Source organism: Sapajus apella, unplaced genomic scaffold (assembly GCF_009761245.1).
Source record: "Sapajus apella isolate SASKATOON/1434 unplaced genomic scaffold, GSC_monkey_1.0 scaffold15, whole genome shotgun sequence".
NCBI classification, from domain to species: Eukaryota; Metazoa; Chordata; class Mammalia; order Primates; family Cebidae; genus Sapajus; species Sapajus apella.
In genome coordinates, this window is record NW_022436955.1 from 18,456,878 (window position 1) to 18,474,976 (window position 18,099).

Genomic DNA, 18,099 nt, shown 5'->3' on the forward strand with positions numbered 1-18,099 from the left:
CAGACTCTTTGTAGCAGTGATACCAAATTCCAACCTGACCCTAGCATGACACATCAGATAGCTGGCCCTGAAAGAAATCGATGTATTTTACCCCCAAAATATATTCCTTTGACATTTTTTAAATGGCCCTGAAAAGCTGTCTCTTGTGGGGGAAATCTAGAATCTGTAGAGAATCCCCTCCCCTTTCCAGGCTTTATCTCAGTCTAGGGGAGATTTAACTAAGTCTGGAACGTTTTAAGGCCTTATAAGAGACATTTACCATCTATTTTATATAGTAAGAACCTTAACCCAGACACTTCTATTGATTCCATGTTGTCTTTTAATTTTTAATTTAAAAAAATTTTTGTTATACACTAAAATTCCAAGTCTTTGGATAATAACTTAATTCTTTTAACCAACTGAAAATCAGAAAAAAAAAAAAATTTTTTTCTAAACAGATTCTTGCTCTGTTGCCCAGGCAGTGCCTGACCTCTGCTCACTACAGCCTCCATCTCCCTGTTCAAGCTGTTCTCATGCCTTAGCCTCCTGAGTAGCTGGAATTACAGGTGTGCTACCATACCCAGCTAATTTTCTTTTTTTTTTTTTTTGAGACGGAGTCTCACACTGTCACCCAGGCTGTAGTGCAGTGGCACTATCTCGGCTCACTGCAATCTCCACCTCCTGGGTTCCAGCAATTCTCCTGTCTCAGCCTCCCAAGTAGCTGGGACTACAGGCATGCATCACCATACTCAGCTAATTTTTTTGTATTTTTATTAGAGATGAGGTTTCACCATGTTGGCCACCATGATCTCAATCTCCTGACCTCGTGATTAACCTGCCTCAGCCTCCCAAAGTGCTGGGATTACACACATGAGCCACCGCACCCGGCCACCATACCCAGCTAATTTTAGTATCTTTAGTAAAGACAGGGTTTCACCATGTTGGTCCAGGCTGATCTCGAACTCCTGACCTCAAGCGATCTACACGTGTTGGCTTTCCAAAGTGCTGGAATTACAGGTATGAGCCACCAGGCACAGTGCCAATCAGAAAAATATTTGAATTCACCTATGACCTGTAAGCTCCACCCTCCACTGGAAGGAACAATGCATATCTTGCTCACATTGATTAATGTCTGATGTCTCCCTAAACCATATAAAACCAATCTGTAACTAAACTGCTTTGGGTCCATGTTCTCAGGACCTCCAGGGACTGTGTCACAGATCATGGTCCTCACATTAGAGGTGGCAAATCTGTACAGGTCTGCACCAACCTCAATTCTTGCCTCATCAGAAGAAAGAATTATACTGAGGAGGTCTGAAAGAAAAATATCTTGAGTCCCCCCAGTCACTAAGCTAAAGGGAAAAGTCAAGCTGGGGACTGCTTACAGAAAACCTGCCTCCTGTTCTTTCAAAGTCACCCCTCTGATTCCCAAGATAAATGCATATCTGATTGCCTCCTTTGGAGAGGCTAATCAGAAACTCAAAAGAATGCAACTATTTGTCTCTTGTTTTTTTTTTTTTGAGACGGAGTTTCGCTCTTGTTGCTTGTCTCTTATCCACCTATGACCAGGAGGCCCTCTCTCCGTCTTTCCAGACCTAACCAATGTTCATCTTACCTATGTTGACTGGTCTCATGTCTCCCTAAAATGTATTAAACTAAACTGTGTTCTGACCACTTTGGGGACATGTCTTTGGGACCTCCTGAGGCTGTGTCATGCCATCAACATTGTCAAAATAAACTTTCTAAATTAACTGAGACCTTTCTCAGATTTTGAGGGTTCATATTTTGGTAACCACAGATGAATTCTGAGTGGAGGTGCCCCTGATCTTTGACAAATCTGTTGGTGCCTGGTACCAGCTTAAGCTATCTTTATTGCTCAAACCAGTGGGACAATTTGCTAAGGCCTGGAAGTACCCCCTCCAGAGAATCCCTGATCTCTCAAAATTTCAAGATCTAAAGTTTATTTTGCTATACAACTCCTTTTGTGGGGGAGTTTTACTTGCTTTTAACACAAGGAAAGTAAGTTTTTACTGCTTCCAAGATGATGGAAGGGAGGTAACTCCTTTATGGTGTTTGAGCTCACATCTAACAGGGAAAGGTGAGAGGTGTTTTTTCCTGCTTCTAGGATGGTAAAGAGAGCAGTCTTCAGCCTGAGACCCATCCCTAGGTAAGTAGCTGAATTGGGGTAGTCTTGGCTTAAGTTAACATTAACCACAAGCTTGTCTTAATTTCTCCTTACCTCTAGAGAGCTCAGTCATCATTAAATCATGTGATTATTTGTTCTGCTTAACTGTTTTGTTGTTGTTATTTGTTCTGTTTTTGTTGTTGTTTCAGTCGTTTTCCCATTGGGTTTGATCAATATTGGAAAAAAATGCTTGGTGCCACAAAGAACTAGCACTCAGGCAAAAAGTTTTCACAGCAAGGCAATTAACTTTTCTGCAGAAGGGTGCTGCCTGCGTCAGTCACAATCACAAGAGCACACCAAACAAAGGAGAGAAGGGGTTTGTATCCCTAACACAGTTCCTGTCCCTTTGTCCTTCCCCTATTGGATAGGATTGCACCATACAATCTAAGCTGATCCTGGTTGGCTAAGACTTAAAATTTTCTGAATATGATAAGCGTGCACTTTGTAAGGGAAGGAGGGGATGGGAGTGGTTTGTCTGTTATAGTACAAGGCATGGATGGACATGTCTGGGCATGTCAGAGCATAACTAGAGTGGGAGGGTGCTTTGTAAGCTGGAGACAAGAATGTACAAGGAAGCTGGGCTTTTGAACATAGGATAAGAACATTGCACAATTAAACCTTATGAAGAGCAATTCATTATTCCTAACAATTTTCCCTGTGTCTTTTGATAATTCTTCCTCTTCATATTTTTGTAGCATGATTTAGCTTTGTTGCTCTTCTTGATCATTTAAGAATAAGAACTTATCTGAGTATGGAAGAGAAGGGGTAAGGGAGGGTTTTGTGAGCGCTGTTTCTTTAAGTCTTGACATTAACCCCCAGATACAGGGTATGATGCAGCATCCTACAAAAATGAGTACATTTATGACAATTGCCAAGAGAGCTTAATATTGAAGGCATAAGTCCCTTCCATTTACCAAATCACCTATCCATAAGACTTGCAAGGGGTCATTTATTCCAGAATTCTTGGCTAACTCATTTGGTAAGGAGGTAAGGCCTTGTAAGGCCTTTGTAATTGTTCCATTGGGGGTTTTGTCGTTAGGGATAAAAGTACAGCAATGGATTCCAATCATGACATAGACTCCACCTTTTTTTGCTAACATCATGTCAAGGGCTATTCTATTTTCCCAGGCCATTTGGCTGGTGGGGCCTAATTGTTCAGCTGTCCTATTAATAGCATCTCTGATGTAATTGACAAATTGCTGTTGATTGTAGTAGATGTAGTTTATCCAATCTACATTTTTGTTTATAGTTGACCACCAAAACAGTGCAGATTCAAATCCTGTAGCTATTTGATTTTGAGCTTTAAATTCATCTGGTACCCCTCATGGGACCCCAATAGCATCTATATAAATGTGAGCCTCAAATGACTCATGAGGGGCAATTCTTCGTATTTGATTCCTTTTCCGGTTATGTTGACAGAATGCCAGGGTGAAAGGGATGGCCAATTGGACCAGAAGCAAGTGCCGCTCCAGCTACTTGGCAGAGTACCTCATAGTAGTCCACCGCAATACCACTATACATCTGCTCGGGAATGAACAAGTGCAACTTGAGTGGTAAGCTCTTGGAAAGGCTTGGTTTCTTGGAAAGGCTTGGTTTCACTGCCTTCTTTTAGGTCTCTGAGAGATGTTAATTCCCGCCCCCCCGCCCCATGAGAGACATGAGGTAAAATTAGCAGTGGGGGCTAGAGGCCAGATGACCCTTGGGGGCTGACCTGCAGAGCCTTTAACTTCAGGAAATAGCAGTGAGAGATTCTTGCATGCCTCATTGCCCCAGCTGTGGGGATTTGAAAGAGACCTACCATGCAGCTCATGCCTAGTCAGTCAGAAGACTATCCAAGTGGGAAGGGGACTATGTGGGCCTCTGGCCTGCCGCACGAGTATAACAGTCACTTTTGTTTAACGTATTAACAGAATATTTACTCCATTCCAGCCAGGCATTCGCATCTTGGTATCCCATTTCAATCGCTAAAGTTTGTTTTAAATCTTTAACTTCCATGATGTCTATAACAGTTTCGTCATTGGGTATGAAAAGAGTCACTGTTTGATTGGAAGAAGGTTTAGAAGGAGGAGGAAGGGAAGCGGGTGAAGGAGCAATGAAGCGCATCTTAAAGGATCCTATAGGGTCTGTTCTAGGAGCATCAGAGGCCACCTAAAGTGGGGTTAGTGTCAGTAGAGGTGGGGACAGTGGTGGAGATTTGCACAGGGTTACATTGTTGGAGCTGACAATTAGAGGGAGTTCCTAAAGTGGATGTAGGGTTTTAGTTTAACTCAACCTCCTCCTAGGGAGGTCTAGCCTTGACACTCGGTGTTCCAGACCACATCTCCCCAACCGTAACAGAACCTCCACTGACTGCCCTGTGCCCTTCTGGTGAAAGAGTCACTTTTATAGGCAGTTATTTATCCTGGAAGCCAAAGGTACTTTTCTGAAGAGGCTAACTTTTTTTGGCTTTGGAGATCTCCACAGGGCACATGACAAGCATCAAAGGTAATGGTTTGAGGAGAATTAGACCTAGTTACATTGATAAGATGTGAGGGTAGCTGGGGAGAGGAAGAAAAGGAGGAAGAGACAAATTAAACCTTTCTTTTCAACATTAGTCTGGTTGGGGTGGGCTCCGGAATGGTGGTCCATGATTCTGGAGAGGGCGATGCCTTTTTGACTCAGGTATGATGAGTCAATCCTTTGTCAGCAGTCCACAAAGCCATTTCAGTTGTTAGGAGTCCTAGATAAAGTCCTTCCCAGATAGATTCGAGCTTTCCCTCTTTCCAGCTTCTGACGAGTATGTGGTCTCTGGGCTGGTCGTGGTGGACTGGAAATTCAAGGGGTGGCATTTGTGCTAGAAGACCTTAAGTCCTGAGGGAAAAAAAGGTGGCAATAAACCTAATATATAGTTTTCGAGGAACTGATGTTTTATTACAAATGTAGAGAGGTTAGCCGTGGAATTTAGATAACGCAGCCCGTAGATCATTTTATAAGGAGCAGATTTAAGGAAGTAAGGAGTTTTTCCTGTCCAACATATGGGCCTATGCCTAACCTTAACATAAAGTCCCTTCCTAATAAATTAGTTCCTGCTTTGAGAATTAACAATAACTTAGTAATGGCTGACTTATATATATATTTTTTTAAGTTTGATTTAAGAATTCCATGGACCCTCTATCTTTCCCTTGTTTTACATTAAATGCTTGGGAAATATTTTGGGTTCAAGGTACTGATTCCCGAATTCCTTTAATTATCATATCCCTGAGGTTTTTTATGTTTTCTTGGTGGGCTCCCATTGAGGGTCCTGGGCTGGGAATTTTTGCTCTGCTGCAGGCATATTTTGATTAGGAGGATGTTCCCATTATAGTTCTCTCCTCTCTTGAGAAGAGAATACCTAAAATAGACATTAATTCATCCCAAGCGTACAGCTGTGGCCCCAGAATTGGTTGATTTGATTTGCTACTCCATAGGGATCATTTAAGAGTGGTTTTGAGCTCTCTTTTTAAGCTTCGGACTTCTGAGCTGGTTAAGGGGGTGCCTACAAAGCCAACACCCCGTCCTCCTAGAGGCACTTCCCTTAAGGAAAAGAGGGTTGGAGCAGATTCTTTGGTGGTATCAGGGAAAGGAAAATTTTGAATATCTTTTTTACATTGTTCTGTCTCACGTTGAAGTCTTCCTGGGGGAAGGCATTTGGGTTGGGGACAGACGTGAGAGTCAGGATTATAAGGGGGGCAGGAACAACACGAGCAGGGGAAGGGCTAGGGGCGAGGGCACTTGCTTGAGCGGGAGGGAGGTTAGAGACATTTGGCTGTGGAAGGTGGTCTAAAGAGTCCTACATGTTGGTGGACTTTTTGGGGTTAGTGATCTCAAATGCCTGAGGGGAAGTAGTTCCTGGTTTGTCTCCTGAAGCTTTAGAGGATAGAGGAGGACAGGCCCTTGTGGCCAACACAGGGCATAGTCTATTTCTTCCTGGGAGACAGGATTTTTGTTACTGACATATGCTATTAAAATTTGACAAATCCAATCCTCTAGACCTAAACTTTGGTCAGAAAACAGAGGGTTTGAGGATAGGTTCGTTGGCCCAAATAAAAGTAATATTTTATTATTTGTTGTTTTTTCTTATGTTTAGTCCTTTTATTATGCCTCCAATATTTTAACATGAGACCTAAGGGACTATCAGAGGAAATGTTATTACCATTTCTAGCTTTATCCCTTTTATTTCCCATCTTACTTGGGGTGTTTCCCACCCTGGAGGTTTGGTGTGAGGCTCAATCCCTCATATTAGATTTCTTGCCTTCCCTTCTTTTTTTTCTTTTTTCTTTTTTTGAGATGGAGTCTTGCTCTGTCTCCAGGCTGGAGTGCAGTGGCCTGATCTTGGCTCACTGCAACCTCTGCCTCCTGCATTCAAGCATTTTTCCTGCCTCAACCTCCCAAGTAGCTGGGACTACAGGCACACACCACCATCCGCAGCTAATTTTTGTATTTTTAGTAGAGCCACGTTTCACCACGTTGTCCAGGATGGTCTCAATCTCTTGAGCTCATGATTTGTCTGCCTTGGCCTCCCAAAATGCTGGGATTACAGATGTAATCCACCATGCCAGGCCTTGCCTTCCCTTCGATAGGGGCTCAACTTCCCTTACTGGAGATTTCTTGCCTTTCCTCCTTTTGCTTCATCCTTCTCTGGCCACTTCCCTGAGGGGAATATTTCAGGTCCCTCTTAGCATCAGTGTGCCTGTAAAAGCCCCATGGCAGGAATCCACCATAAGCCATATGAGGTGACCACGGAACTGCAGATCTGACTGCACTTGCTTCACACTCAGTTGTGCATCTCCTTCACACACACTCAACCTCCAGATGTCCTGACCAAGGAATACTTTACTGCCCCTGCAGCTTTTCTTGCTTTGGTATGTCCTGACCAAAGAATACTTCACCACCTGCATGGCTTTTCTTACCTTGGTCTGGTCCAAGAAATACTTTGCCACACTCGGGTGGCTTTTCTTACCTTGGACCTGACAACTAAGGAAATACTTCACCGCTTTTCTTACCTTGGTCCAGAACAAGAAATACTTCGCCACCTCTGCGGCTTTTCTTATCTGATCTGTGTACAGAGTTACCTAGTTGTCATGGTATCTATTTGTAGGCCTTTTCTTCCTGCATTGCTGAGAGTCCAGGTTTATTTGTCACACTAGGTGAGTCTTGATCCCTTACCCCTGAGGCCACCACAAGGCAATGGGACGCATCTCCTCATGAGAGATGATTAGAGGCCCTTCCCTGGAGGAGAATGGGATCCCTGACGGGACCTCAGATTGTTGGAAACAAATGCTTAGTGCCACAAAGGAGAACTAGCACTCAGGCAAAAAGTTTTCTCAGCAAGGCAATTTACTTCTGCAGGAGGTTGCTGCCTGCATCAGTCACGATGGCAACAGCACGCTGAACAAAGGAGAGAAGGGATTTTTATCCCTAAGGCAGTTCCTGTCCCTGTGTCCTTCCCCTGCTGGCTAGGGTTGGACCTCACAAACTAAGCTGGTCCCAGTTGGCTAAGACTTAAACTTTTCTAAATATGGTAAGCACACGATTTGTAAGGGAAGGAGGGGATGACAGTGGTTTGTCCATTATACCACAAGGCACGTCTGGACATGTCTGGGCGTGTCAGGGCACAACTAGAGTGGGAGGGTGGTTTGCAGGCTGGAAACGAGAGTAAAGGAGGTTAGGCTTTTGAACAAAGGATAAGAACATTACACAATTAAACCTTTTGGAGAGGAACTCATTATTCCTAACAACTTCATCAAATCCAAAGGAAGTTCCAAATTACGGGGAACGAGGCCTCTGAAGTGGCTAAATTCACACATACACACACAAACACACACACACACACACACACACACACAATGATGTGATTGGGGTGAAGAGATGAGAACTTGCTTGTTTACACTCGGGATTCCAGAAGGAAAAACAGGTTTCTCCCAAAAGGGAGCCTGGTGCCTTCTCCGTTTTCTTTAATGAACCCCAAGCTGTTATAAACTATTTTAGGTTCCTCATGCCGCAGAGGGTGCAAGAGGGACCTAAAATAGTTTATAATAGGAATGTTAGGAATCAAGTTGATTCGTAACAATCGACTTGATCAAATCCAAAGGAAATTCCAAATTATGGAGAACAAGGCCTCTGAAGTGGCTAAATTCATACACACACACACACACACACACACACACGAGATTATGTGATTGGGGGTGAAAAATGGCCAAAAAGTTTAAAAAAGAGGAAAGGTATTTTTACTACTAAGAGGCTTTACTTACATAACGAGGCCACTGTTTTGCTAGCCAGGCCAAACTGAAAGAGCAATAGCTGTACTTCTGAAATAGCCACAGTTTGTCCTAGCTGAAATACAGTAATGAGATTTTAAAAGATTTTTTTAAAGGAGCTCAGTGATTAAAAGTCAGCTTAATTAAAAGCTAACATCCAAGGTTTGTGTGTGTGTGTGTGTGTGTGTGTGCGTTTGTATGTGTTTATATTTAAAAGGCCTTCATGTTTTTGTTTTTCTCCAAGGATCTTGTCTTTTGTTGATTAAAAGTTTTTTTCTTCTCAGCTGACTGAATTCTGTTTTCTTCATTTACTTCTGCTGGCTCTGTTTTCTTTTGTACCCTCTGTGGCATGAGGGACCTAAAATAGTTTATAATAGCTTAGAGTTCCTTAAAGAAAATGGAGAAGGCGCCAGACTCCCTTTTGGGGAGAAACCTTTTTTTTCCTTATGGAATCCCAAGAGTGTAAACAGACAAGTTCGTCTCATCTCTTAAGGGCTTACTTTTGTATCATGTTACCTGTTTTTGTTGTTGTTGTTTTTGACCAAAATAGTTATTTTAAGAGAGGTTACCTTTGGGTTTTTAAGGAAGACTATGGTTTAGACACTTAGAAATGCCTTTGTTTAAAAAAAGGTTTTTTATAAGTGCATGTAAAAACATCATGTGATCTAACCTCATAATAATTCTCCATTCTTGGAGACCCAGGATTTAGTGAAGGCTCTGCCCAGAGCTAAGAGATCCAGTTAAAAGATAGGTAGTTCTTATCTAAATAAAAAAGGCTCCTTATACAATCTTATGATAGATTTTTGTAATTTTATGTTTGATTTGGCATCCATCTTTAATCTCCCTCTAGTGCCGCCACACTTTTTCTCTCTGTACCTTATGATGTAAATTTTGCTATTTGATTTTCACCTGAGTTGTTTCCTTTAATATGCAAACTTAAGGCTATTTAGCTCACAACTGCCTAGGGTTATGAAACAGGTTATCAATAATCTGAGTAAATCTGTAAGATGTACTTCTCTCAGCAGGCCTAATACATCTATGTATTTATGTGTTGTGTATACAATGCTTCACTAGTGAAAATATATGAAAGAGCTCTAATTAACTGGCTTAAGAAAATAAAACGGCTTTAATGAAATACTTTATCAGGAAAAAAAAAGGCTAGTCAAATGTTTTTCAAGTTTATGTAACTTAAGTAAAATTGTTAATAAATAAGCTAGCCTTAAATTTATTGGTAAAATAATATTAGAAATGTCTTAAGAATTGCCAGTATACATTTTTGTTTACATTTATTAGTCAAGCAATTTCATACTTATCCCTGCAAAATACTATAAGTTGTCAAAATTCATCATAGGGGTTACAAGACTGTAAACCCAGATCAAAACAGAATGATCTTTGCTTGTGTAGTCTTTAATAAATATGACATTAATATTGGTTTAATAAAAATAGCTACAACTTAAATTTACTAAGATTACCATAACTTCTCATCGTGCGGCTTTAGGCAGTCTAGTTTACAGGCAATAGGGTTAGTTTTGGAAAAGGACTGTTATCATCATCTTTGTTTCAAAGCCAAACTATAAGTTCGTCCCAAAGTTAGTTCGGCCTACGCCCAGGAATGAACAAGGACAGCTTGGAGGTTAGAAGCAGGATGGAGTCAGTTAGTTCCAATCTTTTTCACCGTCTCAGTTATAATTCTGCAGTGGCAGTTCCATAATTTTAAATAATGACAATCACAGTTTTAATAAATAATCTAGGTAAATGATAAAAATATAATAAGTAAATGTAAGAGGGTAAATACTTGTAGACAAAGTCATTGTAGTTTAGAATCTAAAATTAAATAATTGATACTTTATTATTTGGGTATTCTCCAATGAAAATATATTTGGGCCAAGTGCAGTGGCTCATGCCTGTAATCCTAGCACTTTGGGAGGCCGAGGCAGGTGGATCACTGGCCAACATGTGAAACCCCATCCCTGCTGAAAAATGCAAAAATTAGCTGGGCATGGTGGTACATGACTGTAGTCCCAGGTACTCAGGAGGCTGAGGCAGGAGACTCGCCTGTACCCAGGAAGTGGAGGTTGCAGTGAGCCAAGATCGTGCCACTGCACTACAGTCTGGGCGACAGGGAGACTCTAAGAAAAGAATACATACACACACACACATACACACGCACACATTTGCTGGAAAAAATTCTTTTTTTTTTTTTTTTTTTTTTTTTGACACAGAATCTCACTCTGTTGCCCAGGCTGGAGTGCAGTGGTGTAATCTCGGCTCACCACAACCTCTGCCTCCCAAGTTCAAGTGATTCTCCTGCCTCAGACTCCTGGGTAGTTGGGACTATAAGCACATGCCACCATGACTGGCTAATTTTTGTATTTTTAGTAGAGATGGGGTTTTGCTATGTGGGCCAGGTTGGTTTCGAACTCCTGACCTCGTGGTCCACCCATTTCGCCCTCCCAAAGTGCTGGGATTACATGCGTAAGTCACCACACCCAGCCAAAAACATTCTTTCTTAAAAACAAAAAAGTCGGGCTGGGCGCGGTGGCTCAAGCCTGTGATCCCAGCACTTTGGGAGGCCGAGGCGGGTGGATCACGAGGTCAAGAGATCAAGACCATCCTGGTCGACATGGTGAAACCCCGTCTCTCTTAAAAATACAAAAAAAATTAGCTGGGCATGGTGGTGCGTGCCTGTAATCCCAGCTACTCAGGAGGCTGAGGCAGGAGAATTGCCTGAACCCAGGAGGCGGAGGTTGCGGTGAGCCGAGATCGCGCCATTGCACTCCAGCCTGGGTAACAAGAGCGAAACTCCGTCCCAAAAATAAAAAAAAAAATTAAAAAGTGCGTCTTTTTGAAAAGGGTGAACAATTTTTGTCTAATTCAAAGCTTTTTTTTTGAAATGGAGTCTTGCTCTGTTGCCCAGGCAGGAGTGCAGTGGTACAATCCCAGCTCACTGCAACCTCTGCCTTCCAGAGTCAAGTGATTCTCCTGCCTCAGCCTCCAAGTAGCTGGGATTACAGGCGCCCACCTCCACTCCCAGCTAATTTTGGTATTTTTTAGTAGAGACAGGGTTTTGCCATGTTAGCCAGGCTGATCTCAAACTCCTGACCCCAAGTGATCCACCCTCCTCAGCCTTCCAAAGTACTGGGACTACAGGTGTAAGCCACTGCGCCCAGCCTCAAAGCTTATTTAAAGGTCATAAATAAAACAAAGTAAAAGGAACCAGGAGATAAAAGAGATATAAAAAAAGTTATAAAAATAAAGAGGTTTTGTTTTTTGGTTTTTGGTTTTTTTTTTTTTTTGGTAAGAAAGCTTGAAGAGAAGTAATTTCATGAGAGGATCTTGCATGATAAATTTAGTGCTAAAGTAAAATGACTAGTTGTTAAAGAAAGTAGGATGGGCCAGGCACAGTGGCTCACACCTATAGAATCCCAGCACTTTGGGAGGCCAAGGTGGGTAGATCACCTGAGGTCAGGAGTTCAAGACCAGCCTGGCCAACATGGAGAAACCCCATCTCTACTAAAAATACAAAATTAGCCAGGCATGGTGGTGCATGCCTATAATCCCAGCTACTTGGGAGACTGAGGCAGGAGAATTGCTTGATCCCAGGAGGTGGAGGTTGCAGTGAGCTGAGATCACGCCATTTTACTCCAGCGTGGGCAACAAGAGCAAACTTCGTCTCAAAAAACAAAAAAAGAAAAGAAAACACTTGGGGGGAAAAGCCTAAACTTGTCATTCAGTACCTCACAAAATAATCGTTTTAAAACATGGCAAGGAGAAGAGAATCATGGCTAATATTTGGCCAAAAATTGTTCTTAAACATTGACTTTCTCTGGTTCTGAGTCCAGATAAGGGAACAGAAAATTGGGTGAAAGCTGGTTAAACAAATTGGGTCATTCTTGTCTTATCCAACTAAATCAGGGTTGAGAGGTCAGAAAAGAAAGCACTTGGGGGCACATAGCACTTATTTTAAGAAATAAATTCTCTGTGCATAGTGGCTCACACCTCTAATCCCAGTGCTTTGGGAAGCCAAGGTTTGGGAGGATTGCTTGAGGCCAGGAGTTTGAGACCAGGCTGGGCGGGATAGGGTGACATCATCTCTATAAAATAAACAAGTTAATTTTTTAAAAAAAGGAAACAAAAAAGCTGCACCACAGTGGCCCAAGTCTCTAACCCCAGCTCTTTGGGAGACTGAAGCAGGCGGATCATTTGAGGTAGGAGTTCAAGACCAGCCTGGCCAACACAGTGAAATCCCATTTCCATTGAAAATGCAAAAATTACCTGGGCTTGGTGGTGGGTGCCTGTCGTCCTAGCTACTCGGGAGGCCTGAAGCAGGTGAATCGCTTGAACCCAGGAGGCGGAGGTTGCAGTGAGCTGAGATTGTGCCATTGCACTGCAGCTTAAACAATAGAGCGAGACTCCTCTCAAAAAAAAAAAAAAAAAGACCTGCTGTAACCCTAAAACCAGTTAGACCTAGTAGCTGCTGAAGTGACCTGCCATGCTTCTAAGATTGGTTAACCTCCTGTTGTACTCACTAATCTGAGCTTGCCAGCTCCCAAAAGCGTCTCTAGCACCGGTGAGCTGCTTTTAAAACAATCCATAATGTTTCTCTTGCTCACAAAATTCCCAAACTTCACTTTGTTCTTCTGACATACTGAAGACTACCCAGTCTGTGTGGATGCCTCAAATTACAATTCTTGCTTCCTCAATAAAACATTTTATTTTATTTTTATTTTTTGACACAGTCTCGCCCAGGCTGGAGTGCAGTGGTGAGATCTCGGCTCACTGCAAACTTGGCCTCTCGGGTCAAATGATTCTCCTGCCTCAGCCTCCCAAGTATCTGGGACTATAAGTGTCCACAACCACACACGGCTAATTTTTGTATTTTTGGTAGAGATAAGGTTTCACCATTTTGGCCAGGCTGGTCTTGAACTCCTGACCTCAAGTGATCTGCCCATATTGGCCTCCCAAAGTCCTGGAATTATAGGCCTGAGCCACTGCACCCAGCCCCGAAATAAAACATTTTAAATTTAGATTCATCTCTATATTTTATTTGACTTTGACAATTTATATACAAATTTTAACATAGGAAAATCCAGACCATTTGGAAATTCCTTAGAACAAACAACCCAGTGTTTTCAACAACTAAATGGCAAAGATAAAAAAGATAGGGAGTGTAAATGTATATATTAAAAGACATCAGACAATCTGAGTATGTGGATTCATTTGGCCTTTTTTTTTTTTCTGAAATGGAGTCTTGCTCTGTTGCCAGGCTGGAGTATAGCAGCATGATCTCAGTTCACTGCAACCTCTGCCTCTAGGGTTCAAGCAATTCTTCTATGTCAGCCTCCCAAGTAGCTGGGACTACAGGCTATTGTAGGGTCATTCTTGTTATATCCAGCTAAATCAGAGTTGAGAGTGCCACCACGCCCAGCTAATTTTTGTATTTTTAATAGGATGGGGTTTCAACATGTTGACCAGGATGGTCTCGATCTCTTGACCTCATGATTCACCTGCCTTGGCCTCTCAAAGTGCTGGGATTACAGGCGTGAGCCACTGAATCCCAGCCTGTTGTTTTTTTGTTTTGTTTTGTTTTTTGTTTTTTTTTTTGAGATGGAGTCTTACTCTGGAGTGCAATGGCGGGATCTCAGCTCACTGCCACCTCCACCCCTCAAGTTCAAGCAATTCTTCTGCCTTAGCCTCCTGAGTAGCTGGGATTACAGTTGCCTGTCACCACACCTGACTGGTTTTTGTATTTTTAGTAGAGACTGGGTTTTACCATATTGGCCAGGCTGGTCTTGAACTCCTGACCTCCAGTGATCCACCTACTTTGGCCTCCTAAATTGCTGGGATTACAGGTATGAGCCACCACGCCAGTCCGGATCCTGAGTTTTAAAAATCTGAAGAAATGTATAAAGTTTATGAAAAGAATTTGGGGGCCAGACATGGTGGCACACACCTATAATCTCAGCACTTTAGGAGGCTGAAATGGGAAGATTGCTTGAGGCCAGGAGTTCAAGACCAGTTTGGGCAACAAACCGGGACAATGAAGTTTGACTGGATATTTGAGTAATATTAAGGAAATATTGTGGGTTTTTTTTTTTTTTTTTTGAGAGTCTCGCTTTGTCACCCAGGCTGGAGTGCAGTGGCATGATCTCGGCTCACTGCAACTTCTACCTCTTGGGTTCAAGCGATTCTTTTGCCTTAGCCTCCCAAGTAGCTGGGACTACAGGCACATACCAGCACGCCTGGCTAATGTTTTGTGTGCATTTTTAGTAGAGATGGGATTTTACCATATTGGCTAGGCTGGTCTCGAACACCTGATCTCAGATGATCCACCACTTCAGCCTCCCAAAATGCTGAGATTACAGGCGTAAGCCACCATGCCTGGCCCTGTTAATATTTTATGTGTGATAATACTGTTATTACGTTTAAAGTATGATCTACACATCCTGGGATCTCCAAGACCTTTTCTGGGGATCCAGGAGGTCGAAACTTTTTTTTTTTTTGAGACAGGGTCTCACTCTGTCACCCAGGCTGGAGTGCAGAGGCACAATCAGAGCTCACTGCATCCTCAACCTCCTGGGCTCAAGTGATCCTCCCACCTCAGCTTCCATAGTAGCTGGAACTACAGGCGCATGCCACCGTACCTACCTACCTAATTTTTGTTTATTTTTTTTTGGTAGAGATGTTTTTCCATGTTGCCCAGGCTTGTCTACAACTCCTGGACTCAAGGGATCTGCCTGCTTTGGCCTCCCAAAATGCTAGGATTATAGGCGTGAGCCACCGCACCGGCACCCAGTGGTGATGTTAATGTGGTTATTTGATACTGTATAATAAAATGGTTAAACTGTATTAAACTGTATTTTTCTCTCTCTCTCTTTTTTTCTTTTTCTTCTTTTTTTGAGATGGAGTCTTGTTCTGTTGCCTAGGCTGGAGTGCAGTGATGCAATGTCGGCTCACTGCAACTTCCGCCTCCCAGGTTCAAGCAATTCTCTTGCCTCAGCCTCCCTGGTAGCTGGGACTACAAGTGCCTGCCACCATGCCCGGCTAATTTTTTTGTATTTTTAGAAGAGACAGGGTTTTGCCATTTTGGCCAGGTGACTTGAACTCCTGACCTCAGGTGATCTGCCTGCCTTGGCCTCCTGAAGTGCTGGGATTACAGGCATGAGCCACCGGATCCGGCCGAACTGGTATTATTCAAATAAGCAAGGCATGATGTTACAAAATCATGAACGGATAAAAGATCCATCTACAGTGTAAGAAATACCAGTGGATGGTGGCTCAAGCCTGTAATCCCAGCACTTTGGGAGGCCGAGGCGGGTGGATCACGAGGTCAAGAGATCGAGACCATCCTGGTCAACATGGTGAAACCCCGTCTCTACTAAAAATACAAAAACATTAGCTGGGCATGGTGGCACGTGCCTGTAATCCCAGCTACTCAGGAGGTTGAGGCAGGAGAATTGCCTGAACCCAGGAGGCGGAGGCTGCGGTGAGCCGAGATCGCGCCATTGCACTCCAGCCTGGGTAACAAGAGTGAAACTCCGTCTCAAAAAAAAAAAAAGAAAAAAGAAATACCAGTGGATTTTAATGCAGCAGAGAACAAAATTCACGGTGATTATGTGCAGTGACATGTCATTGTGCCCATAGTGATGTCACTTTAGCAAGTAAATCAAAATAAAAATTTTTTTAAATATGCTGCTAACAAACCACATTGTTATTTATGCTTTGGGATCTTTGGTTCATTTTAAACTGTCACTTTTTTTTTTTTTTGAGACAGAGTCTCTCTCCGTAGCCTGGTCTGGAGTGCAGTTGCACAATCTCGGCTCTTGCAGCCTCTGACTTCCGGGCTCAGCAATTCTCGTTCCTCAGCCTCCCGAGTAGCTGAGGAAGCGTGTGCCACCATGCCCGTCTAAGTTTTTGTATTTTTAATAAAGACGGAATTTCACCATGTTGGTCAGGCTGGTCTCAAACTCTTGCCCTCAGGCGATCCACCCGCCCTGGCCTCCTAACATGTTGGGATTACAGGCATGAGCCACTGCGCCGAACCAGCAATGTGTTTTTCAAAAACACCCTCTACACTTGCCCTTGATTTTTCTTTTTTTTTTTTTTTTTCTTATTTTACAGCTTTATTACTGATTTCCCTCTAAAGAGACCCAAATAAATGTGGAGCTGACTCATTATCTATAGAGTAAGGAATCACAAGTACCACAGTCATGTAACAAGAGCAAAAAAAAAAAAGCAATTGTTTTATCTTTCAACTGCTGATGTTATGTACAATCTTTCACAAGCAGCACAGCTGTGCATTCATGAGCTGATTGTATTAACTTCTAGAATTTTAGAAATGAGCACATCTAAGTATATGGATACTCTCTTACCTTACAAAGTAAAAGCAAGCATTTTCTATTTAAAAATTTTTATTTCTGTGTAAAACAAAGGTCTCCTAGAGGTCAAATAAGAAAATATACCAAACTCAAAGTACTATTACGTCGCGAAACAAGGAAGACTCTGAGGTAGAAGTCAAGCAATATAATCCACAATTTCAGGTATTACCAGCAAACATAGCATCCCGCAAGTAAGATCTATTTTTTTTTAAATCTCAACTTCCAAAAAATAATCCCTTCTCTAAAATCAAATGTATAACTATGACCAACAGAAGACACCCAAACTTTTGTCATGGTAACAGAGTAAATGCTTTTGCTAAAAGCTGCCAACGTTTCTATCAGTAGTAACCGTAAGGAGGCCACTGGTTGTAACCATAATGTCCATATTGGTGGGGATAGTAAGGTTCTTGTCTGTGTTGTGGGTAATTGTTACCCCAGGATCGTCCATGCCACTGATTGGATCGATTGTCACTTGGCCACCTCCATCTGCTGTCCCTGCCTCTGAACTGTCTGTTATCTTGCAATCAGTTGCTTGTTTCTTTGGTTCCCACCAGCTCTGCTATTCCATTCCTCAACAATTGGAGGGGACTCAGGAGGGCGTTTTAAGTATTCCTGATATTCCTCGTCGTCTTTTGTGAATCTACTAGCAAACATTCTTCAAAGTTTGGAACAGCTTCGGCAGTGTCAGTCATTCTGAAATTCCCAAAGATTTGAGGCAGCTGTATTGCTTAATGTTTAGGTTGTTTAAATCCACGAAGGGCTGTCTCTATCCAGCTTGGGCTGAACGCCACCCTCGGGACACTAAGAGGCCACAGGAGAGGTGGTCTCTAGCCAACTACGCCGTGGAACTCCAGACCACTCCAGCCCTCCAACGTAACCGGAGCCCCTTCCGCTAGAATCCTGCCCTTGATTTTTGAAGGAAAATTAATAGAGGACAGCGTGATTGTGAATTTTACAAGGTCTTGAAAAGCACAGCCCACACACATGGTGCTTACTCAGTGCTGTTACACATAAGGCAGGTAGGGGAATTTATCTTGTGTGTATGTGTTGGGGGGTTCTCCATTCTCTTCATGTATTTCAGTGTTTAGTCTTTTTAAAATGTGCATAGTTTTTTACAAAAATAGGATTACGCTCCACATATTCTTGTGTGATCTGTATTATTTCATTTCTCAATGAAATAACCCCCATGTGGTTAGTACACATTATCCTTTTTTTTTTTTTTTTGAGACAGAGTCTTGCTTTGTCACCCAGGCTGGAGTGCAATGGTGCAATATCAGCTCAC

At 42.5% G+C, this 18,099-nt stretch overlaps 1 pseudogene across 1 annotated transcript; it reads right to left on the reverse strand.

Moving 5' to 3' along the window:
* Positions 1-16,830: 16,830 nt before the first annotated feature.
* On the reverse strand, positions 16,831-17,712 carry LOC116555633 (annotated as a pseudogene). The gene has a single exon (XR_004270609.1). The product of XR_004270609.1 is annotated as an RNA guanine-N7 methyltransferase activating subunit pseudogene (transcript).
* Positions 17,713-18,099: the final 387 nt, after the last annotated feature.